This window comes from Hyperoodon ampullatus, assembly GCF_949752795.1.
Source record: "Hyperoodon ampullatus genome assembly, chromosome: 8".
NCBI classification, from domain to species: Eukaryota; Metazoa; Chordata; class Mammalia; order Artiodactyla; family Ziphiidae; genus Hyperoodon; species Hyperoodon ampullatus.
The window spans coordinates 115,324,011-115,350,160 of record NC_136921.1 but is presented as its reverse complement, the minus strand read 5'-3'; the positions used below and the strand labels follow the sequence as shown (position 1 = coordinate 115,350,160).

General features: G+C 43.8%; 1 protein-coding gene across 1 annotated transcript in view; it reads left to right on the top strand.

Moving 5' to 3' along the window:
• Positions 1–10,635: 10,635 nt before the first annotated feature.
• CYFIP1 (cytoplasmic FMR1 interacting protein 1) overlaps positions 10,636–26,150 on the top strand; it is a 93,992-nt gene continuing 78,477 nt past the window's right edge. Inside the window, 1 exon segment of the mRNA XM_079710524.1 lies at positions 10,636–10,673. The gene's annotated coding sequence lies outside the window, so the exon portion shown is untranslated.

Here is a 26,150-nt window from a genome sequence, read left to right as displayed (position 1 = left end):
ACAAAAGCAGAAAATTCAGGGTATATTGAGAAGGAAACCACATTATTTGAAACCCACATTTACATGGCTTTCTCTAAGAGCACCCCAGGATGCACAGCACTCCAGGATGAACAGACAGAGCTCAGCTGGAAAGCTGAAGTCTCACTGGCTTGGGCTCCAGGACTGCGGGGAAGGCTCAAACCCTGAAGGGGAGCCCTGTAATCTGTATTAAACTCCTCTCACATACTTGATTGACTCCTAAGCATGCATGTGTATGACAAGACCTCAAAGAGTGAAGAAGTAAATCAACAGCTGACAGTCGAAAGCACTGAACAAGGACTTTGAAAGATACTTCCAGAAGAAAACGTGGTAATTTCAAGACCCATTTCGTTAGACTTAAAGAAGCTGGAGAGGGCTTCCCTGGTGGCGCAGTGGTTGAGAGTCCGCCTGCTGATGCAGGGGACGCGGGTTCGCGCCCCGGTCCAGGAAGATCCCACAGGCCACGGAGCGGCTGGGCCCGTGAGCCTTGGCCGCTGAGCCTGCGCGTCCGGAGCCTGTGCTCTGCAACGGGAGAGGCCACAACAGTGAGAGGCCTGCGTACAGCAAAAAAAAAAAAAAGACAAGAGATAACAAATGTTGGGGAGGACTCAGAGAAAAGGAAACCCTGGTGCACTGTTCATGGGAATGTAAACTGGTACAGCCAATATGGAAAACAGTATGGATGTTCCTCAAAAAATTAAAATTAGAACTACCATACTATTCAGCAAATCTGCCTTTGGGTATATATTCAGAGGAAACAAAATCGCTATGTCAAAGAGACATAGACAATAGCCAAGACATGGAAATAACCTAAGTGTACCTCGACAGATGAATGGAAATTTGGTATATATACATATATATAATACATATATAATATATATATATAATGGAATACTATTCAGCAACAAAAAAGAAAGAAGTCCTGCCCTTTGCAACAACATGGATAAAACTTGAGGTCATTATGCTAAGTGAAAGAGAAAGACAAAATATTTTATGATCTCACTTATATGTGAAATCTAAAAAGAACAAAAACAAAAACCAAACAAATAAAACAGAAAAAAATCAGATTTGTGGTTACTAGAGGCAGAGGCTTGGATGTAGAGCAATTAGATGAAGGGGGTCAAAAGGTACAATCTTCCAGTTATAAGCTAAATCAGTACTGGGGAGGTAATGTACAGCATGACTATAGTTAACACTGCTGTTAACTATATTTGAGAGTAGACCCTAAAAGTTCTATCACAAGGACATTTTTTTCTTTGGTTTTTTTTTTTTGCAACTATATGAAGAGATGGATATTAACTATACTTACTGTGGTAATCATTTTGCAGTGCACGTATTTTAAGCCATTATGAGGTACACCTTAAACTTATATAGAGCTGTATGTCAGTTATATCTCAATAAAACTGAAAAAAAATTGTCTTCCAATTCATGAACATGAGATGTCTTTTCATATATTTGTTCCTTCTTTAATTTCTTTTAGCAAAGTTTTGTGGTTTTAAGTGTACAAGACTTTTGCCTTCTTCATTTAGTTTATTCCTAAGTATCTTGTTCTTTTCGATGCTATTGTAAATGGAATTGCTTTCTTAATTTCCTTTTTCCGGATTGTTCATTTTTAGTGTATGTAAATGCAACTGACTTTTTAATGTGTTAATTTTGTATCTTGCAACTCTGCTGAATTGTTTTATTACTTCTAACAGTTTTTTAAAATGGGATCTTTAGGTTTCCTACAGGTAAGATCATGTCATCTACAAACAGATAATTTTACTTCTTCCTTTTTATTTTGGATTTTTTTTTTTTTTTTTTTTTTTTTTGCCTAACTGCTCTGGGCAAGTCTTCCAGTACTATGGTGAAGAGAAGTGGTGAAAGTGGTTTATCCTGGAGAATGTTTCCTGTTCACTTGAGAAAAATGTGTATTCTGCTGTTGTTGATTGCAGTGTTCTGTATATTTCTTCAGGTCCAATTGATTTCAAAAAATTACTATAAAGCTACAGTAATTATGACATACAGTAATCACAACACTGTGGTACTGGCATAAAGACAGGCATACACGCAGAGCACAGGGAGATCAGCTCGGTGCTTTGTGACCGCCTGGAGGGGTGGGATGGGGAGGGTGGGAGGGAGGGAGATGCATGAGGGAAGGGATGTGGGAACAGATGTATATGTATGACTGATTCACTTTGTTATAAAGCAGAAACTAATAAAAAATAAAAAATAAAAAATAAAACAGCAAAAAAAAAAAAAAAAAAAAAGACAGGCATACAGACCAGTGGAATAGAATAAAAAGCCCGTAAATAAACCCTCACATACATTTTTGACCAAATAAGGAAAGGAAATAGAGTACTTTAACAATGTCCCCTTAGCATATTAATCATAGTTTAAAAAAAATTCCTAACCTGATAATCCCAACATTCTTGCCGTATCTGAGTCTGGTTCTGATGCTTGCTCAGTCTCTTCAAACTGGGTTTTTTTTTTGTCTTTTAGTTGTCGACTAAAAGTATATATATATGTTATATATATATATATATACAGCCTAAAAGTTGAGAATTATGCTTTCTTCAGTGGACTAACTGAGGACTTCAAGTCCAGGAGGCAGCATCTCAAGTAACCCTGAGAAAAGTGCTCTGATGAGACAAGGCAGGAACTAGAATATATAGGAGTTTTGCAACAAAGGGCAAGTCGTCTGAACATCAAAAGATTATTGTTAATTAAAGAAAACGAGATGGATCAAGTTAAGGAATTTATCGCTTTTCTATGTATGGGAAGATGCAAGACTCTGGGATTACTGAAATCATTTCGTTGATATGCACCTCGGTTATCTGGGGCCAGTATCCTGTGTTTCTACATCCTGAGTTTCCTCAGGGCTCACCCAAGGGAGTGGCTGCAGTCTGATGGCTGCTACACGGCAGGTATTCTCTGTTTCCTTCCTGAGTCCCCTCAGGGCTCACCGGCTCATGGAGAGTTGCAATTGCTGAGGACGGTGACATCCTTTGTTTACTGATGTGGCAGGCAATATTTATTTCTCATAGTATACCTTGTAATTTTTGTTGAAAGACAAAAATGTTGTACTGGATAAAACAATCTGTGGTAAATAAGCATTTACAGATGTGGTGGTAAGGTGTTGAGGGATGGGTAGCATTCCATAGACCATGAAATATTAGTTCTCAGTCTTTTAGGGAGACTGTACCCCTGAGCTGTGAACTTCACAGCTTTCCCCCTCCTTTATGTGGGACAGGATGGCTAGAGGGGCTGGCATTATTTCCCTTCATTCAGGTTGGTTATGCTCTGATAAAGCTCCAATACGTTATGCTTTGTTGAGGTAGTTCTCTTGAGGGCAGGCTTTGTTAAGAACAGACTGCTCTGGCATATTTCAAAATGGTTCCTTTCCCCCTCCCTCTGTTGTAATCACCAGGCAATTTTTTTTCTCTAATCCATACTATAAGTAACTGGTAAGGCTCCTGGAGATTAAACGCACAAAATCACAAGCACACCTGTAACAGGGACGAGTCAAATCTGACCACACGTTGACCACACGTTGGATCTGTTTCTTGTACTTTAACCTTTGCTTCCTGTTGCTTTTGTTCACTCAGAGGATACTGTCTATACACAATGGTCTGCCTCAGGGAACCCTGTCCCTCTGCCGGAATGTTAAACCAAAGTGCCTTTGTTTAGGGAAGCACCCTGACCCTGTCCACCTGTGGATGGCTGCAAGAAAGAAGAAACTAACACATCCCCTCCCCGAGGCTGGCCATTCCACGGGACATTTGCAAATCTTACGAATTTTTCCCTTTACTTCTTCATCTCCTCCCCATCTCTGTTCTATAAAAAAAAAAACTGGCATCCAAACCCTGATAAAACCTCTTCTCTGTCTGCTGGCTTTCAAAATAAAGTCGTATTCCTTACCTCAACACCTCGTCTCCTGATTTATTGGCACGTATTGGCCTGTTGGGCAGTGAGCAGAGCGAGCTTGGACTCGGTAACACACCCATCTAAGAATGATCCCTTCTGGAGTTTTAAACTCTCAGACTTTTCCACACTGAGCCTCCAGCAATTCATCAGTGTCAGTTTAGGATTCTTACCCTGATACTAGCTCCCACAGAAGTTTCTATTCATGGGTTTCTGCTTTGGTGAGTTCTGATTGTCTGGATCTACTTGTCTGTCTCTCTGATTTATGGGTCAGCAATTTGCCCTGTGACCTCACTTCTCTAATGGATCTAAGAAGAGTTGTTGATTTTTGGTCCATTTAGTTTTTTACTTGTTAGGACACAGGGACAACTTTCAAGCTCCTGATATGCTAGACCAGAAACTGGATCTCTATAATTTCTCTCTCTTGTAGATATTTTCATTTTGTTCATATATTGATTTCCTGATTTCCTTTAGTTCTCTGTATGTGTTCCTATTTAGGTTATCAAGCTGAATCACTAAGACAATTGTTTCAAAGTGTTTGTCAGGTAAATTTGAAGCCTTTCTTTAGGATCATTTTCTGGAGATTTATTTTTTCTTTAAATGGGTCATGCATCTGTTGAAAACTGGGCATTTGACAATCAGATACCTCTCCCGGTCTTTGCGGCCTTACTCCGTGCAGGTGTCAGTCCCCTAATCAGTGCAGCATGAGGGCTCAGGATCTCCTCGGGTGGTACATCTTCCTTGGGCCTGTGTGTGTGCTTTTCCCCCTAATTCCTCTATATACACAGCTGCTTTTCAAAGTATCTTATGTCCCTAAGAGTCTCACCCTTCTTCTTCTCAGGGCCTTGGCTGTTCTACTGTATTCCTCCACCCACAGTCTCTTGCCCCCAGGTACCCACAGGTCAGAAATCCCCCTGAGGCTCTCCACGGTGCCTGCACCACACTGCAATCATCAGCCTCCAATCTGATACCCAAACTAATCCACCAGCACTCTGAGTCAGGGGAGAAAAAACAGACCCTCCAATAGCCCCCAGACAAGTCAGAACAGTGTAGACAACTTCCTTCCGCCCTAAGGGAGAGATCAGGAATTGACTTCCTCTCTCTGAGGTAGCCTGGGTGGGGGCGGGCAAGCGTGATCAAAAATGCCACGAAATTTTCCTTTGGAATGTTTTGAGTGCGGCTGTTTCTTGATTGTGCATTCAGTTGGCTGCTGCAGATCCTTAACTGGTTTCTAGAGTTCTCACAAAACTACTTAGGTCGGTATGATGTTTACTTGGTGTTTCTGTGTGGAAATGAGGGCCTGGAGCTTCCTACGCTTCTTTCGTCCTCACATCAACCAATGTTATCTTTTGTACCTGGTAAAATTACATGATCATTTTGAGCTTCATCTATTTTGTGATATTACTTGGATCAGTCATTCCTTCCTTTTTATTACTAATGTTCCATTGTATGAATATACCACAATTTGTTTATCTACTTTCCTAATTAGATACTTTGAGTTGTTTTTAGTTTTTTGCTATTATAAATGAAGTTCATTAGAATATTCATGTACACGTCTTTTTGTAGAGATAACTTTCATTTCTCTTGGGTAAATACATAGAAGTAGGATTACTGTGCCATAGCATATATGTATATCTAACTTGATAAGAGACTTTCAAAGTAGTTTCTTCTTTGAAGTGTCCTATTTTTATTGGGTTGGCATTTTATTGTTGATCTGTAGGGGTTCTTTGTATATTGTGGATACAAGTCTTTTGTCAGTTATCTGTGTACCAAGACTGTCTTCCAGTCTGGCATTTCACTCTCTTAACATTATCTTTAGATGAGAAGTTTAAAATTTTTGACCAAATCATTTATCATTTTCTTTCTAAAGGTACTGACCAAAGAGGTTAGTACATTTTCTGTTCTAAGACATCTTTTCCTACCTCTACCCTAAGGTTGTGAAATTATTCTCTATGTTTCCTTCTAGAAACTTTAGCTTTCGCATTTAGGTCTACGATCCATATCAAATTAATTTTTGTGTATGATGTGGGCAAAGGGGTCAGTTTTTTCCACATAGTTCTGCAATTACTTAGCACCATTAAAAAAAGACTTCCCTTTCTCCATTGAATTACTTTGGCATCTTTATTAAAAATCAACTGACTGTAGAGGTATGGGCTTATCTTAGTCTGTTTGGGCTGCTATAACAGAATACCATAGACTGGGTGGCTTATAAACTATAGAAATTTATTTCTCACAGAGTCTGGAGGCTGGGAAGTCCAAGAGCAAGGTGCTGGCAGATTTGGTGTCTGGCAAGAGCCCACTTCCTGCTTCATGGACCTGTAACCTCACATAGTGGAAGAGATGAAGGCTCTCTCTGGAGTCTCTTTTCTATGTGCTCTAGTCCCATTTGTGAGGGCTCTATTCTCATTATCTAATCACCTTCCAAAGGCCCCACTTCTAAATACCAACCCATTGGGGGGTAGGTTTCAACATATGAATTTTGGGGAGACACAAACATTCAGTCTATAGCAGGGATTATTTCTTACTATTCTGTTCCATTGATTTATTTGTGCATCCTTAGCCAAGACTATGCTATTTTAATTACTGTGGCTTTGTAAAATTGGTATTACTTCTTCCTTAAATGTTTTATAGAATTCACCAGTGCAGCTGTATAACCTTGGAGATTTTCTTTATAGGACGGTTTTAACTTACAGATTCAACTGTTTTCTTCTACCAACATAGGACTATACAGATTTCCGATTTTTTTTCTTGTGTCAGTTTTGGAAAGTCATATTTTTCAGGAAATCTATTTCTTCTGAATAATTAAATTTATTGCCATGAAGTTTTTCATACAATACTTTTTATACCCTTTTATTTTGGTAAGAAACTATTGGTATCACCCTTTTTGTTTCTGTTGTTGGTAATTTATGTTTTTCTAAAAACAATTTTGCTAGGGTGTAACAATTCTATTACTTTTTTTAAAAAGCCGGTGTTTTGGGGGAGGGAGGGATTCTCTTTCTATTTTTCTGTTTTTTTGAAGTATAGTGATTTACAATATTATGTTAGTTTCAGGTGTACAGCAAAGAGATTGAGTTACCTCTCTCTATATATATATATATTCTTTTTCAGATTTTTTTCCATTACAGGTTATTGTAAGATATTGAATATAGTTCCCTGTGCTATACAGTAAGTCCTTGTTGTTTATCTATTTTATATGTAGTAGTGTGTATCTGTTAATTCCAAACTCCTAATTTATTCCTGGGGGAAGGGGTGGATTTTCTTATTTGTTCATCTGTTTTCTAGTTCATTAACCTCTGTTTTTTAAAAATATTTATTTATGGGCTTCCCTGGTGGCGCAGTGGTTGAGAGTCTGCCTGCCGATGCAGGGGACACGGGTTCATGCCCCGGTCTGGGAAGATCCCACGTGCCGCGGAGCGGCTGGGCCCGTGAGCCATGGCCATTGAGCCTGCGCGTCCGGAGCCTGTGCTCCGCAACGGGAGAGGCCACAACAGTGAGAGGCCCGTGTACAGCAAAAAAATAAATAAATAAATAAAAATAAAAATATTTCTTTATTTAGGTTGCACTGGGTCTTAGTTATGGCATGCGGGATCTTCGTTGCGGCACGTGAACTCTTAGCTGCAGAAGTCGGGCTTCTTAGCTGTGGCATGTGAACTCTTAGTTGCAGCATGCGTGTGGGATCTAGTTCCTTGACCAGGGATCGAACCCAGGCCCCCTGCATTGGGAACACAGAGTCTTACCCACTGGACCACCAGGGAAGTCCCTGACCTCTGTTCTTATCTTTATTATTTCTTCACTTGTACTTTCTTTGGATTTAATTTGCTTCTGTTTTTCTAACTTTTTTGAGGTAGAAGTTTAGATAATTGATTTTAAACTTTTCTTATTTTCTGCTATATGTATTTGGTGTACTAACTTTCTCTCTGAGCATTCATTTAGCTGCATCTCACAAATTTTGATGTTATTTTCTCATTATTTCATTAGTTCAACATATTTTCCAGTTTCCATTGTGATTTCTTCTTTGATCAAAGGAATATTTAGATGTGTATTATTTAGTTCTCTAATATTTGGGCATTTAAAAAGTTATCTTTTGTTACTTCAGTTCAATTTCGTGGTGATCAGAGAAAGTTCTGTATGATTTCAACCCTTTGAAATCTATTGAGACTTGTTTTACTTCCTAACATATGTTATATTTTGTGCATGATGTTTGAAAATTTTAATTCTTCTCAGTAATACCTTGAGGATTCAGTATAAAGATTTTAAACATCTTTCATCAAATACAACGTAGTCTGTATTTTGTTTTGTGAGGGTTAAGGGCAAATAGGTCAATTGCTTTAACTTTTTTCTGCATCTTTACTTATTTTGGTGTCTGCCTGTTCTATCGATTACTAAGAGAGGGGTGTTAAATCTCTAATTATGACTGTGTATTTGCCTATTTCTTCTGATTCTATCAATTTTTGCAAAGTATTTCAAAGCTTGTTTGGTTGCATACAAACTAAAAATTGTCATTTTTTTCTGAATTAATTGACCCATTTATGTTTACCAAACGTCCCTTTTAATTTCTGGTCACACTCCTTGTCTTGAGGTCTACTTTGAACATTTATTTATTTATTTATTTATTTGGCTGCGCCGTGTCTCAGTTGCGGCTTGCGGGATTTTCCTTGTGGCATGCGGGATCATTAGTTGTGGCATGCGAACTCTTAGTTGTGGCATGTGGGATCTAGTTCCCTGACCAGGGATCAAACCCGCCCCCCTGCACTGGGAGTGCAGAGTCTTAGCCACTGGACCACCAGGGAAGTCCCTTAAGATCTACTTTGATATTAATACAGTCACCCCAACTTTCTCGGGATTGGCATAGGCATGGTAGATGGTTTTTCATCTTTTAAAATTTCAACCACTTTGTGTCCTTATATTTAAAGTATGTCTCTTTTAAACAGCCTTATATTTAGGTTTTGTTTTTATCCAACGTGACAATTTCTTTGGAGTGTTTAGTTAATTTACATTTAATGTAATTACTAATATGGTTGGATTTAAGCCTAACAGCTTGCTTTTCATTACTGTTTGTCCTATGTGCTTTTTGCTCCTCCTTTGCTGCTTTCTTCAGATTTATATCTTAGCATTCCATTTTATTTCTGGGATTTTTTTTTTTTTTTTTTTTTGGTTGTGTTGGGTCTTGCTTGCTGCCCATGGGCTTTCTCTAGTTGCCCCGAGTGGGGGCTACTCTTCGTTGCAGTGCGCAAGCTTTCCACTGCGGTGGCTTCTCTTGTTCTCTTGCGGTGGGTTCTAGGCGCTTGGGCTTCAGTAGCTGTGGCTCGAGGGCTCTAGAGCGCAGGCTGAGTAGTTGTGGCGCATGGGCTTAGTTGCTCCACAGCATGTGGGATCTTCCCGGCCCAGGGCTCGAACCTGTGTCCCCTGCATTGGCAGGAGGATTCTTAACCACTGTGCCACCAGGGAAGCCCGGATGTTTTTTAGTTGCTTATTTTTTATTAATTGCTCTAGGGATTATGATATTTAAAAATTATCACAATATACCTTGAATTTGTATTTCAGCACTTCACCTACAGTATTAAAAAAACAGGAAAACAAACAAAAACAAACAAAAAAACCCAATCCTTTGGAATCTAACTTTGAGACTCAGCCCTGGGCAGAGAGATGCAGTATTTCTGCTGATTGAAAATGTGTGGGCTGGCTGGGAACCAGAAAGCCACTCAAAACCCATGTTTTGCAGGAGTGTGAGGGACCTCCAGGAGCTTCTAGAAAAAGTGGTCTCTGAATATTTAGACAACTGACAGATTCTGGTTTAGTCAGGATCCATTTGCTGCAACTTTTTGCATCATCTGGGGGACAGCCAGGAGGTAATCAAACTTCTTGTGGTTTTCAGTACCCGCTGCCCATCTTTATTGCTCTCCCTTACAACTCGGCGGGGGTGGGGGTGTGGGGAGAGTGTAGTTTAGGGAAATTTTTCTCCTAAGCATGTTTGTGACAAGCTCACTCCACTCAGCGATTCCATAAGACGTGTTGTTGATTTGGCCTCTCAAGAGTGTGTTTTGGGGCTAGTTCGTCAGGACTTCTTGTCAGCCATTCCCACAAGCCTGCGCACGCCTTTGCCCCCGGCTCAGAGGGGAGATGCGATCACTGCAGGGTCCATACCGGGTCATTTTCTCCCAGCTGGCTCGGTTCCGGCGGCGTGTCCCAGTCGCACCCGGCTGCAGCCCGCGGAGCGCAGGTGTGCGCACCTCCTCCCTGGCTGTGGGGCGCCAGGCCAGCCCGCCTGGGTGTCCCCCCAAGTCCCTTCTGCAGCTCATCTCACCCGCCACCCTGACCCTGTGGAGCCCCGGGACAGGGCGCTCACCCCCCGCTCTTTTTACGGCCCAAACCGAACAGCTTCCACGGGGAAGAGCCGCCCCCCGCGGTCCCAGGCAGAGCTGAGGTCGCCGAAGCCGGCAGGTGGCCCTGGAGGCTCTCTTCTCTGGGGAGCATTTTCTGCGGCCGGAGGGGAGCGCGGCCCGGCACACTGCCCGACTGCGGGGTCGGGGGAGGGAAGCTAGGCGTGGAGGAGCGGAGGGACTGGGCTGGGGAAGGAGCGCGGAGGGAGGAGCGCCGGGAGGAAGGGGCCGAGCCGGGAGAGCCCCCGCCCCGGGAGGAAGGGGAGGAGGCCGGGTGTTTCCTGGAGCATTCCCGACCCGCCTCGGTGACTCATTCGGCCGGGAAACTCCCAGGGCCCGCCCGGGACCCCGGAGCCGCCGCCGCGGACCAAGGTGAGGAACGCTGCCGCCTCCGCCCCACCCCGCCGCCCAGGTGGGATCTGGACCTCGCTCGAAACCCGGCCGGGAGGGAGCTGGAAGGCGGCGATGCCGGGCCGGGGCCCCGCGAGCGGCCGGGACTTGGACCTCGGCCGCGCGGCCTCCCCGGCTGCGCCGCCTCCCAGGATGGCCCTGGCCACCGCGCTCCGGCCCGGGAGGCGCGGACCCCTGCCCCAGCGCCCCCGGCACGTGGCGAAACTCCAGTGGGGACGGGGTGCACTGGGGTTTTGCAGTTATTGTTGGAAAGCAAGGAGCAGGCGGTTTGCGCTGAGGTCGTGTGCTTTGTGTCCCGCTCTGAGGGAAGGAGGGAGACTATGGCCGAGCGAGACCATTTTGCAGATTCTTGGAGAGAGGAGTTTGGGGCTTTGTTAAGGAGCCGGGATTGTTACTTGGGCAGCGCGGTTCAGTACAGCCAGACTCAATTGTGTATTTCAAGCCTGAAATGCGTGCTCCTAATTCGCAGCGCTTGGTGGGCGGGAGAAAAGGGCGGAAGAGTAATTTGGCCATGGGGCTTAAGGAGCGTTTTCTAAGCCGAGAGAGGTGTCCGGACCACGTCCACTCTAGTGTCCGGTCTGAACGGCAGGATAGCGTTGCTTATGAAGCCCCGTGTTGGACGGTCTGCGCTTCTGTGGGAGATCTGGGAGTTTCCCTTTACAGGAGACGAGGGTGCTGTGCGCCTCGCCGCGCCGTGTTTGGCCGAAGCTGGTGAGCCGGGTGGTATTTCTTGGCCGTAATCGACGTGATTCCGTCAATGATCCGTGATTGAATCAGCAGTGATTCCCCTTGCCTAGCTCAGGTTGCTGTTCTTGACAGCTCACCAGCGGCTGCAGCGGCTCGGGGCTCGTGCTGGAAGATCCTGCCCGGGCCGCTCGGCTGGGGCGCCGGCCTGTGACGGCGCGCGCCGGTGCCTGCCGTCCCTTCTCCCTGGAGGCCCTTCGAGGTTTTCCGAATAAAGCGCAGACCTACACGCACGGAGCCCGAAGAAAACAATCAGGGCCACGGCAGGTTTGCGTTTGTGGGAATTCAGTTAGGAAGGTGGTGCCAACGCTGCCTTCGCGCAGCGGCATCATCTCTGTGCCAGAGGCGAACCAGGGAAACGTGGTGGCAGACATTTCCTGTATTAATACATACATTTGTGTGCTCATAGGTCGCCCAAAGAAGAGTTACTCCCCAAGTGTTTTTGTTTTGTATGTGTGTTTACTTAAATTTATTTTTAAGTTGACACATAGTAAGATTCACTTTGTGGGGTACAGTTCAGTGAGTTTTAACAAATGCTTAGTGTAGTGTGATTCCCACCACAGTCAAGATACAGAACAGCTTTATCACCCCCCTGAACTCCTTCTTCCTGTCCCTATAGGCAACCCCATTCCCAACTCCTGACCCCTGATCTGTTCTCCATTCCTACAGTTTTGCTTTTTCCAGAATGTCAAATGTGGTTTTTGAGTCTGGTTAGTTCACTTAGCATAATGCGTTTGCGATTCATCCATACTCTAGTTTGTCCCTGGGGTAAAGACATTAAAGTTTAAAACTTGTACCACTAGGGTACAACCTGAGCCATTCAAATAACTTTTGAGTCATGAGAAAAATTACAGAGCTTCAGCTTATTAAAATATTCAAACAGTGCTCAACTACATATACTAAAAGTGAAATTCACTCAGTACATCTATCTTGGTATGTAGCCTTTTCTGTGCATACACATAGGTTTTGTTTGTGTGTGTTCCTTTTGTAACATAATGAGATTATACTGCATGTAGCATCATACCTTTTCACTTAATGATCTCAGATTATTTAAAGATGTCGGAAATCTTAACATGTTGGCACATGCAGTATATATACACGTGGATAGCCTTCATTCCTTTTAATGGCTGTATATAGTGCAGCTGCATCACAATTTATTTAATCAACCACCTGTTAACTGACATTGTTATTTTACGTTTGTCACCCCCATAGTCAATGCTTGTGTGTATATCTTTATGTATATACTCAAGTTTATCGTTCTGGAAGTAAATTAGGGTCTGAGTAATAGCTAACATTCCTTGAGTACTTACTTTGCTCCAGCATCGTTCTAAGCCAGGGCTACTTTTCCTGTAAAGGTCCAGATAGTGACTACTTACGGCTTTGCAGGCTGTATGGTCTCCGTCACAGCCTCCCCAGTTGCACTGTTGCAGCAGAAGTCGGCACAGACAGTCTGTAATGAATGAGTATGGCTGTGCCCCAGTAGGACTTCGCTTGTAGAAGCAGACCGTGGGCTGTAGTTCGCTAACTCCTGAGTGTTCTATATACTAATTATTCTCACGACCCTCAGAGGTGGGTGCAATTATTACTCCCACTTTATGGATGAGGAAACTGACCAAGAGGTGAAGTATGTGTCTAAAGTTACATGCCTGGTAAGTGGCAGAGCCAGACTTTGAATCCAGCCATCTGACTGCACACTCGTAAGTTAAAACTTAGAAAGACGCACGGGCTTCCCTGGTGGCGCAGTGGTTGAGAGTCCGCCTGCCGATGCAGGGGACACGGGTTCGTGCCCGGGTCTGGGAAGATCCCACATGCCGCGGAGCGGCTGGGCCCGTGAGCCATGGCCGCTGAGCCTGCGCGTCCGGTCCGCAACGGAAGAGGCCACAACAGTGAGAGGCCCGTGTACCGCAAAAAAAAAAAAAAAAAAATTAGAAAGAAGCTGTCAGTAATGCGTTCTGCAAAATGTTAGACCCTGGGACCTGACCCGCACACACCTATTGAATCACTTACCTGCGATTTTTTGAAGGCACTGTGCTTGCTCAGGTACCACTCCGGGAGCACCTGCCTCCACTCCCCAGGTGGGCCAGTGTTCCCTCAGCCCCTCTCACTGTGTGACAGTCTGTGTCCTGGCTTTTGATCTGCGTTTCACTAGCACCAGTTTATAGAGGGGTCAGCTCAGTCAGTGCCTGGGGCCGCCCACTAGCCAGTGGGAAGAAAGATACATTTTAGCAGGTGTGATCAAGTTGGGTCTTGGCAAATCTACTGCTTTGACTGTTGTTGATGTCTGCTATATGTTCACCGTTCACCTGAGCCCCGGTGGGTATGTTGCTTGGACTACCTTCGACCATTTTTCTTCTTTGGTATCGTGGGAAAAGCACCTATTAGGTTGTGATGAAGATCATATGAGGTGTAATGTATATAGGAAATGTACTGTATAAGGGGCTGTTACTCTTTGTGCTGTTTTCTAAAGCTTTTGTATAACTAACGAGTCCTAGCTACTCATTGTTTTTGCAACCAAAATAAGTATAGCATGGGTTAACTACATCTATGTAATTTAAAAACTTTATTTTAGCCAGGGCAATAAGGTCAGAAAAATAAATAAAAGGCAGATTGGAAAGAGAAAATAAAATTGTCCCTTTTTGCAGATGGTATCTACATAGAAAATCCAAGGAATCTATGAAAAAACTATTAGAACTAGTAAGTGAAGTTTAACAAGGTCACAAAATACAGTCAACACATGTAAGTCAATCTTATTCTATATATAAGCAATGTGCAATTAGAAAGTGAAATTTTAAAAAATACCATTTTCAGCAGCTTCAAAAAATCAAATACTTACATATAAATTTAATAAACCACATGCAGGATCTATATGCTGAAAACTACAAAATGCTGATGAATGAATCAAAGATCATGTAAATAAATGGAGAGGCACATTGTGGTCATGGGTTGGAACACTCAACATAGTAAAGATGTCAGTTCTCTCCAAATTGATCTATAGATTTAACACAATTCCAATCAAATACTGCAGCAAAAAAATATTTTAACTTTATTGATGTATAATGTACATACTATAAAATTTACCTACTTCAAGTGGGCAGTGATTTTTAGTAGATTTATGGAGTTGGGCAGCAGCACCATAACCCAGTTTTGGAACATACGGATCACCCCAATAAGATCGCTCATGACCTCTCACAGTTAATCCCCATTCGTAGGCTCTATTCCAGCTAATCACTAATTTGCTTTTCTTTTATAGATTTGCCATTTCTGGACATTTAACATAAATGAAAGTGTACAATTTGTGGTCTTCCTTCACTTAGCATAATCTTTTTGGAGTTTATCCCTATTCTAGTATGTACCAGCATTTCATTCCTTTTTGTTGCATTGTATTCCATTGTATGGATATATCACATTTTGTTTAACCCTCCATTAGATCCATTTTTTGCCTGTTATGAATAACTGCTGCTATGAAGACTCATGTGCAAGTCTTTATGTGGGCATATGTTATAATGTCTTTTGGATAGAAATCTAGAAGTGTTCTTGCTGGGTCATAAGATATTTTTGTTTATTAGAAGTCTCAGGAGGATGTTTTTATAGATAAAAGACAAACTAGGGCTTCCCTGGTGGCGCAGTGGTTGAGAGTCCGCCTGCCGATGCAGGGGATGCGGGTTCGTGCCCCGGTCTGGGAAGATCCCACATGCCGCAGAGCGGCTGGGCCCGTGAGCCATGGCCGTTGAGCCTGCGCGTCCGGAGCCTGTGCTCCGCGACGGGAGAGGCCGCAGCAGTGAGAGGCCCGCGTACTGCAAAAAAAAAAAAAAAAAGACAAACTGACTCTAAAATTTACATGAAGGGGAAAATAAACTGGAATATCTGAAAAAAATGATTAAAAACAAAAATAAATTGGGGAAATCACCTTGCCTGAGTTTTTTTACTATAATAAAATATAAATAACCCAAAATTTACCATTTTAAGTGTACAGTTTAGTAACATTAAGTTGTACAGCCATTACCACTAACCATCCCCTGAACTTTTTCTTCATCCCAAACTGAACCTCTGCACTTATTTATTTCTTTATTTTATTGAGGTATAGTTGACGTACAATGTTTCAGGTGTACAGCAAAGTGATTCCGTTTTGTGTATATACACATACATATACATACATACACACATATCTGTTCCTTTTCAGATCTTTTTCCATTATAGGTTCTTATAAGATACTGAATATAGTTCCCTGTGTTGTACAGTAGGTCCTTGTTAATCTATTTCATATCTAATAGTATCTGTTCATCTCAAGTTCCCAATTTATCCCTCTCCCCACTTCCCCTTTGGTAACCATCAGTTTGTTTTCTATGTCTGTGTCTGCACCCACTTAAACACTAACTCCCCATTCCCTTATTCCTCCAGCTCTTGGTAGCAACCATTCTACTTCCTGTCTACGAACATGACTATTCCAGACACCAATTAAGCATTGCTATGAACATGGTAATTCAATGTTTCATTTCTTTGAGCAGTTGTCATACTGTTTTCCATAGCAGCTTCACCAGCCTTTATGTGTACCAGCAATGCACAAGGGTTCCAGTTTCTTCACATCCTCACCAACACTTGTTATTTTCTGGTGTTTTTTTTTTTTTTTTTTTTTTTAATAATAACCACCCTAATGGGTGTGAAGTAGTATCTCATTCTGGTTTTGATTTGCATTTCCCTAATGCTTAATGGTGTCGATCATCTCTTCATGTACTTATTTGCCATTTGTGTATCTTCTTTACAGAAATGTCTATTCAAATCCTTTGTCCATTTTTTAATCATGTTGTTTGTTTTTTTTAGTGTTGAGTTGTAGGAATTCTTTATATATTTTGGATAACAATCCCTTATCAGATACATGATTTGCAAATATTTTCTCCCATTCTGTGGGTTATCTTTTCATTCTCTTGTCCTTGGGTGCACAAAGGTTTTTAATTTTCACATCCAGTTTATCTACTTTTTCTTTTGTTGCTAGTGCTTTTGGTGTCATATCCAAGAAACCATTGCCAAATCCAGTGTCATGAAGATTTTCTCATATGTTTTCCTCTAAGAGTTTTATAATTTTAGCTCTTCTGTTTAGGTTTTTTGTTCATTTGAGTTAATTTGCATATATAGTGTAAGGTGATGGTCCAATTAATTCTTTGCATGTGGTTATCCAGTTTTCCCAGCACCATTTGTTAAAAAGACTGTCCTTTCTTCAGTGAATGGCCTTGACACCCTTGTTGAAAATCATTTGACCACGTACACAAGGGTTTATTTCTGGGCTCTTTATTGTTTCTTTGGCCAATGTGTCAGTCTTTATGCCAGTACCACACTATTTTGATTACTGTAGCTTTATAGTAAGTTTTGAAATCAGTAAATGTGAGACCTCCAGCTTTGTTGTTCTTTTTCAAGATTGTTTTTGCTATTCTGGGTCTTTTGAGATTCCATATTAATCAAGGTGGGTTTTTCTATTTTTGCAAAAAATGCTTTTGGAATTTTGAAGGGGGTTACATTGAATCAGTAGATGGCTTTGGATTATATTGTAAATCTTTTTTTTTTTTTTTTTTTGGCTGCCCCACGTGGCTTGCGGGATCTTAGTTCCGTGACTAGGGATCAAACCCAGGCCCCTGGCAGTGAGAGTGCGGAGTCCTAACCTCTGGACTGCCAGGGAATTCCCTATATTGTCATCTTAATAATATTAATCATGAACATGGAATATCTTTTCGTTTATTTGTGTCTTTAATTTCTTTCAGCAGTGTTTTGTGATTTTTAAAAATATTTATTTATTTAATTTATTTATTTTGGCTGCGCCGGGTCTTATTTGCAGCATGTAGATCTTCGCTGCGGCATGCATGCGGGACCTAGTTCCCTGACCAGGGATCGAACTCAGGCCCCCTGCATTGGGAGCGTAGAGTCTTAACCACTGGACCACCAGGGAGGTCTGTGTTTTGTAATTTTTAGTGTATGAATCATTCACCTCCTTGGTTAAATTTATTCTTTTTTTTTTTGCTTGCGTCGGGTCTTCATTGTGGCGTGTGGGTTTTCTTTCTCTAGTTGCGGCTCACGGGCTCCGGAGACCCTGGGCTCTGTAGTTTGCAGCACATGGGCTCTCTCGTCTAGGCCCGCGAGCTCAATAGTTGTGGCGCCCAGGCTTAGTTGCCCCGCGGCATGTGGGATCTTAGTTCCCCGACCAGGGATCGAAACCATGTCCCCTGCTTTGGAAGGCGGATTCTTTACCACTGGACCACCAGGGAAGTTCTTAAATTTACTCTTAAGTTTTTTTTTCTTTTTGATGCTATTGTAAATGGAATTGTTTTCTTAATATTCTTTTTGGAATATTCATTGCTAATGTATAGAAATGCAGCTGATTTTTGTGTTGCTTTTGTATCCCGCAGCTTTGCTTAAATCATTTATTAGATGTAACAGGTTTTTTTTGTGATTTTTTGTGTTTTTTTAGGATTTTCTACACATAAGATCATGTTCTCTGTGGTTTCATGTATTCTGAGGTTGTTTCATTAGGTGAATATGTTAATTGTTGTTACATCTCACTGGTGGAGTGACCATTTTGTCATAATGTTTCTAGTAACAATTTTTGTTTTCAAGTCTATTTTGTCTAATATTTATCTAATATTCGTATGGCTACTTCTGGCCACTTTTGGTTTCTCTTTGCATGTTATACCTTTTCCCATCCTTTTCGTTTCACCCTCCCTGTATCATTGAATTTAAAATTTGTCTCTCACAGCATGTTTCTTTAATCCATTCTATCAATGTCTGCCTTTTGATTGTGTACTCCATTTATACATAATGCAGATAACTTATATGGTAGGATTTACATTTGCCATTTTGTTATTTGTTCTTTTTATATCTGGAGACCCTTTGGCCATAAGTGAGGGGCATAGGGACAGAGCTTATGCTCTGTAGGAGCCAGTAGAGAACCTAGCACCATGAATGGGGCTTAAATATGGCAGCTCGGGCCTGAATTCAGGCTATCTAATAAGATTTCAGAGCACTCCAGGGATAAGACTTGCATTTATATGAACTTTCTGTGTTAAAGGCCTCTCAGAACATGGTCTCAAGAACATAGGGATGTGTTTTTTACCTTTGTGTTGGTTTGAGCCTGGTGTGCACTTGTGCTGTTCAGCAGAGCTCGTTGAGCATTCATTTCCCTGGCTTTGCCCCCATCCAACTTCATCATGACTGCCTCACGTCCACACAAGGCTGTGGGGACAGAAATCACAGGCCTCGAACTGTGGCCTTCACATTTTTTAGTTGTGAACAAGACAGATGGACAGTGATAGCTACTGTGACTTTTGAAACAAGCGTATTTGTGATTTGTATTTATATCTCAGATACTTCACTCGCCAGGGTTGTCAGGTCCTGTTCTTCACTCTCTCGGGGGTATTGAATTTTGTTCCACAGGAGAGAAAAACCAATGCCTAGAGAGCAGTGAGTTTCATCTTGGAACCTGATTTGACAGCCAGAATTTTACGTTCAGAGCTAGCATGGCCATGCCTTGTGCCTGTGTTGTCCTGGCCAGGACTGGGGTGGCAGGGGGAGGGTGGGCGATGATTCGTCCTTGAAGATACTCACAGAAGAAGGTACACTTTGCTCTGAAGAACCACACCGCCCCAAGTCAGACGTGGTGATGAGGATTTGCATTCTATTTAAATCCCTGTCTAAAGCTTGACCTACTCAAGCTGTTCCATTCTAAAGAATTTTTGTCTTTTTCCACAAATCCTGCTTGGAAGGACCAGTCTCCATAAAACCAATGAGCTTTAAAACCACCTGGACTCTTGACTGATTGGGGTTGTCTGTCCCCAGGGGTCATGGAATAACTAAGTGTGTTAAGTCAAGCAGACCTGTGCGTGTGCATGATAATTTCACAGATTCTGGAGAGTAAAATTTTGCTCCTGCCCTGGAGACCACACTGATAAGGGTCTTGTACATGCAAGTTGGGTTTCTTCCTTTGCTTTGATTGAGGTGGGTGTGTGTGGATTAGTCAGGATTCTCCAGAGAAACAGAACCAATAGGGTATGTTTACATATATAGAGAGATTTATTTTAAGGATTTGGCTCACATGATCGTGGAGGCTGGCAATTGTGAATTCAGAGTAGGCAGGCTGAGACCCCAGAAGAGTTGATGTTGCAGCTTGAGTCCAAAGGCCCTCTGGGGGCAGAATTCAAATCCAAAGAGGACCTCGGTTTTTTCTCTTAAGGTCTTCAACTGTTTGGACGAGGCCCACCCACACTATGGAGGGTCATCAGCTTTACTCAGAGTGTGCCCATTTAAATGTAAATCACACCTAAGAAATACCTGCACAGCAACATCTAGACTCATGTTTGACCAAAAACTGGATTATACCATAGCACAGTCAAGGTGACACATAGAATTAATCATCATAGGGGGTAGTTTTTCTTTTGTATTTTAATTTGCATTTTAGGTAGTTGCCTCCTCCAACAGAGATTGGCTTCAAGGTAAGCCCCATGCAAAGGGTGGAAAGGGATTTGTGGGGGATCCCTGCCCTCTGGAACTGCCAGATGAGCCAGGTAAGAATCAACATTGCCTACCCTCCCTCCACCAGGAAGAGGGAACACACCCTTCCACATGTCCCTGCCAGACCTTGCACACAGGCACTGAGAGGCTGTGACCCTCTCAGTGGCCACAGATGGCTCCAGGTACACCAGAGGTGGATAGAGCAGAGTTCGTTCACTCCGGGAAGCCTCTGCCAGGACGGCTGAGGTCTGGGGCAGCTGCCATGGAAGATGTGACTTCCTGCCCTGCACTTCTGGGTGACCCTGAGCCGGTTCTCTGTGTGTCGCCTGGACTCCAGTGGCACATTTTGGGCTTAGCCCACAGGCTGTGTGGAATCGGCTGTGACCCTGGAAGGGCTCTTGAGAAGCTCCTGGAACTCTCAGGTGTCTTGATTCTGCCTTGAGGTCAAGGCAGGAGGGAAAATGTGCTGTATTATAGGGCCTCTGGGGTGTGACTCAGCCCAGGGGTCCCCCCAGACTGGGGCAGAGGCAGCCTGGGTGCTGCGGCGCTGTGGGCCTCGGCTCGCCGTGGGAAGACACAGCCGTGCGTGCCCTTCCTGCAGACTCCGAGCATGAAAGGCTCGAGTTCCCTCCGAGTTCTCCCTTTTCCCGAAGGTCGGGTGCATTTCGGCAGAGCTAGCCCCCGTTGTGTTTTTTTGTTTTTGTTTTTTCTTAACATCTTTATTGGAGTATAATTGCTTTACAATGGTGTGTTGCTTTCTGCTTTATAACAAAGTGAATCAGTTATACATATACATATGTTCCCATATCTCTTCCCTCTTGGGTCTCCCTCCCTCCCAACCTCCCTATCCCACCCCTCTAGGTGGTCACAAACCACCGAGCTGATCTCCCTGTGCTATGCGGCTGCTTCCCACTAGCTATCTACCTTACATTTGGTAGTGTATATATGTCCATGCCTCTCTCTCACTTTGTCACAGTTTAACCTTCCTCCTCCCCATATCCCCAAGTCCATTCTCAAGTAGATCTGTGTCTTTATTCCTGTTTTACCCCTAGGTTCTTCATGACATTTTTTTTTCTTAAATTCCATATATATGTGTTAGCATACGGTATTTGTCTTTCTCTTTCTGACTTACTTCACTCTGTATGACAGACTCTAGGTCTATCCACTTCATTACAAACAGCTCAATTTCGTTTCTTTTTATGGCTGAGTAATATTCCATTGTATATATGTGCCACGTCTTCTTTATCCATTCATCCGATGATGGACACTTAGGTTGTTTCCATCTCCGGGCTATTGTGAATAGAGCTGCAATGAACATTGTGGTACATGACTCTTTTTGAATTATGGTTTTCTCAGGGTATATGCCCAGTAGGGGGATTGCTGGGTCGTATGGTAATTCTATTTGTAGTTTTTTAGGGAACCTCCATACTGTTCTCCATAGTGGCTGCACCAATTCATTTCCGCGTTGTGTTTTGCGCGGGCGTGTTTAGGGAACTCTGCGCCTCCGGAGCTTGTGATTGGCTTTACAGCGACTGGGGGCACCGTGCACCCCGCTGGACAGCCCCCCGCCCCCCCTGCCGCGGCTCTCCCCGAGGGCCCAGCTTCCGCCCGCTGGGGCCACGCGCGTCGCCGTCCGTCGCAGGTCCCCTAGCCGCGGTCGGGCCAGGCCGCCTTCCCGCTCCTGCACGGCTCTCCGGACCTCACAGCCGGCCGGTTCTCTGCCTTTCCCCGGCTTTCTGTGCCTTCAGCCGGCAGCTCCCAGGAAGGGGTGGGGGAGGGCAGCGCCCACCCGACGCACCACGGCCCCGACGGCCCCGGTGGCAGCCCGAGCTGATGCTTCCGAGCGCCTCAGGTTGCTTGAAGAAGTTTAATTATGTACACGTATCAGTATTTCTCCTTTCGTCTTTTATCTGCTTCTTTATTAGCTTCCCCCGCCCCACCCCCCCCACAAGGGCAGAGGTGATTTTGGGAATCGCAGCATTTCAGGACCCAGTCATTGTCGACTCCTCACTCCATCCCTAAAAGGTCTCCGTGCGTGTGTCCCGGTGGGTGTCTCTGTCCACACGCGCTGGATAAGGCATGAAGTGCGCACAGTCCGTAATAGCTAGAGAGCTTGAAAAGACGCGGGAGGCAGCCCTGAATTTGCCGGTTGGTTGTGGCGGCCTTGTGCCAGTGGTAGAACTCCCCATGCCACACGCTTGGGGCCAGGCTGGTGAACTGTAGTGGGCCTGCGCTTGCCTGGGGCCGCAGGTCCTCCTGCCTTTCTGCGTGCCTGGCATCTTTGCAGGAACGAACCCTTTTGAAAGGTTTGTATGTTAGCTAGGGCTCCTGCATCAAGGTACCCCAGACTGAGGGGCTTAAACAACGGATATGTATTTCCTTGCGGTTCTGGAGGCTGGAAGTCCAAGATCAAGGTGTCAGTTAAACTGTTTGTTGTGGGCAATTTCTTAATGTGCAGAGGTACGGAAAATGTTGAATAGTATATGAACCCTCGACAGTGGTCTGGGTTCACCTGTAACCAACCCCTGCCCACACTGGGCTGTTGTGAAGCAAGTCCCAGGAGCACTGTCTCATCTGAGTCATAAACACTTCATCTAGTACATGTCTCCAGGAGTTCTACTTAAAAACATAAATGCTCTTGGAGTTTTGCTGCTTTTTTCTGGTCCAGAGGTGGAAATGGTTTTGCATTTTTTAAGACCTCTCGCTATTTTGTATAAGCTGGTTTCTTCGGATCCTAAAAATCTGGGAAGTGTAAAATTATTAAGTAATTGAAGCTAAACATTTGGAGTGTATATATATTTTAAACAAAGCCCACCATTCTGCAGTGGTCTGAAGCATTTGATTATAGAACGAAAATGATCACTGCTGAGGGCTGATTTGCCTGAGGACGTGTGGTCCCTGGCCCAGATCTCCGATAGGTCTGTCAGAAGCTTTCTTTAGGAGTGCAGGACTCTGGGCAGACAACAGGGATTTCCAAGGCAGTTGCTCTGATCGGAAAGATGCGTTTCACTCTGCGGTGGATGCAGGTGTGTCACCTGCTCTGCGTTACAGCAGTGAGGCTCACCGACACATCTGCAGTCACGGACACATCTGTTTTCAGCGTTTTTCATTCCCTTTCCCTTATGTTCACAAAAAGTTTTCAGAGAGATATTCCATTTTTTACTTTTTAAATAATTTCAACCTTACAAAAATGGCAAAAATACAAATAATACAAAGAACACACGACAAAACTCTTACATCAATTTGAGGCCATTCATCCCCCAGTGCCTGTGTGTATTTCCTAAGGATAAGGATATTCTCTTACATACCCACAGAACAATGACCAACTCTGGCCCGTTATAGAAAATGTTTGCTAATCCCTGTCCTAGAGAATCCATTGCACATATTCATGTGCAAGAATTTTCCTCACAGTTTACAATAACAAACACCCTGTTACAGGGAGCTTCAGGAGACAGCACACAGCCTGGTTCATTCGCTCAGTGGAATAGTATACATCTGTCAAAACAGCACTTCAGAGCAGCATGTGACAGTGTGTGGATGCCTCTTAGTAATAGCAGTGAAAAAAGTAAGTCAGGCAATTACGTATATTGATAGCATAATATCCCTTTCATAAAGACTGAATTTCAAAAGTGCCTTTTTGAGAATATGTATAGATGAGGTGCCACTTGTACAAAAGAAGGCAGGGGATTGATGCCCAGGTGGGATTTGCTGTATATCACAGGCAGGACCCTAGCTTTTGTTGTGGATGGTGGTTCACCTGTCTTTATGGCATCATTTTACCATAACAAGGTGAGAACGGGCCAGGGTCTAGGAACTATTATGCATCTGAGGTCCCCCCCAAAATTCTTAACATCCATCAGTTACTGAACTTTTTATGGATCTCAATATTACTTTTAAGTTAATTCTTTGAGATTACCTGCTGCCTCAGAACTGTTTCTCAGATGGGAGATCGTTTGACTTCTGACAGAGGGTCAGCAGTTTGCTCAGATGGGGGCTGTGCGTTAGAAACTGCTCCCTTCCCTGGTTGGGGCTGGCACAGTTCTTCCTACTTGGTACATTTATAAGTGAAAGAGGGAGTTCCAAAGGCAGAAGGCTGAACAGTTGATATGGTAAAAATTTTAAACTGAGGTTTCAAAGAAAAAAGTAAGTGACATAAGAAGGCAAGTAGTGTGACCTGGGAAAATTTTTTGTAGCAACTTTCACACAGTTTTAATGTCTTTAATAAAGAGGTATAGTTGAGTAGTTGACATTGATGAGGAAAATACCGAGATTTCAAAGCACAAAATAACAAGAAAACAACCAAGCTGGCAAGTCACAAAAGAAAGAAAAAAAAGGGTTACTGTATAAAAATTTGTTCAACTTTAATAGGAGTAAAAGTAATGCAAATTAAAAGAACATTTAGATGCGGTTCCACTTATTAAATTGTAAAAATGCAAGTGATCCCTGGATGTTGTGATGAGGTGCCATGCTGGTGTCTGTGGGACCCTGTGGGAGGGCACCTCACCTGAATCCACCTGTAACTTCTTAAAAATTGAGAAATAACTGACATACATTATATTCGTTTCAGGTATAATGATTTGATATATGGATATATTGTGAAACGATCACCACAGCATGTCTAGTTAACATCCATCACCTTACATAGTCACAAAAAATTTTTCTCTTGTGATGAGAACTTTTAAGATCTGTTTTCTTAGCGACCTTCAAATATGCAATACAGTGTTATTTACTGTAGTCACCATGCGGTACATTACATCCCCATGACTTACTGATTTTATAACTGGGGGTTTGTACCCTTTGACCACCTTCACCCAGTTCTCTCACTCCCTGCCTCTCACACCACCAAGCTATTCTCTGTATCTATGAGTTTTGTTTCCTTTCTTCCTCCCTCCCTCCCTCCCTGCCTTCCTCCCTTTCTTTTTAAGATTCCGCATACAAGTGAGATCATACAGTATTTGTCTTGCTCTGCCTAACTTATTTCACTTAGCATAATACGTCTTGGCTACTGTAAATCATACTACAGTGAATATGGGGTGAAGATATCTTTTTGAATTAGTGATTTTGTTTCCTTGGGATAAATGGCCAGAAGTGGGATTGATGGATCATCTCCTGCAGCTGTGAAGACATTCATGCGATTTAAGAATCCCCTCCTGGGACGTGCTGCCGAGGAAGTCATCTGGAAACACCGTCGTCCCGCGCTCTCCGCCGGGGGTGGGTGCCAGGAGCTCCCGTGGATACCCAAATCCACGGATGCTCAAGTCACTTATATAAGATGGAAGTTGTACCATGAATACAGTCAGTCCACCGTATCCCCAGGTTTTGCATCTGTGGATACACAGGACCGATTATACTGGACTTTTCTGCCCAGATATGGTCATCTTAGGCTTTTCTCTAGAAGGTCAAAATTTGTTAAAAGGCTCACATGAAGGGAAGGCTTAGAAGGACTGCTGGGTCGGAGTTCTTGGTGAGCATTTATGAGGCTGTGTAAGCAAGGACAAGGCCACCTTCCAGTACGGAGTGGCGCTGGTGACGGAGCCTGGGCGGGCAGCGTCTAGGTCTGTGTGCGGGGGGCCAGGCCTTCCCTGCGGTGAGCTGGGCAAGTGTCCGCCCCTGGCAGGCCTGTGTGCAGGCTCACTCTCCCTCTTTCTGGGGCAGGAAGCGGCCCCGGTGTCACGGTGGATGGGGAGCCCCCAGCCTAGTCGAGAGGTTGGTGGCACCCTCTCCATGGTGTGACCACCCCCCCAGTGCCAGAGACCGCTGGGCTTGGCTCCATCCTAGAAAGAACATGCTGAGCTGCTACTGTCATCTCCCCTCGTGTCTTAAACGTGCACTGGATTCTGTGTGAAAGATGAAGGCCGCCGGAGTCACAAAGAAATGGTCAAGGGCTTCCCTGGTGGCGCAGTGGTTGAGAGTCCGCCTGCCGATGCAGGGGACGCGGGTTCGTGCCCCGGTCCGGGAAGATCCCACATGCCGCGGAGCGGCTGGGCCCGTGAGCCATGGCCGCTGAGCCTGCGCGTCCGGAGCCTGTGCTCCGCAACGGGAGAGGCCACAACAGTGAGAGGCCCGCGTACCACAAAAAAAAAAAAAAAAGAAAGAAAGAAAGAAATGGTCAGGCATTAGTAGACCAGAGGAATCCCAGACCTTGGGGGAAAACAAGCCCCCCCCACCAGGAGAACCCACCCTGTCCCAACCTCCATCCCACAG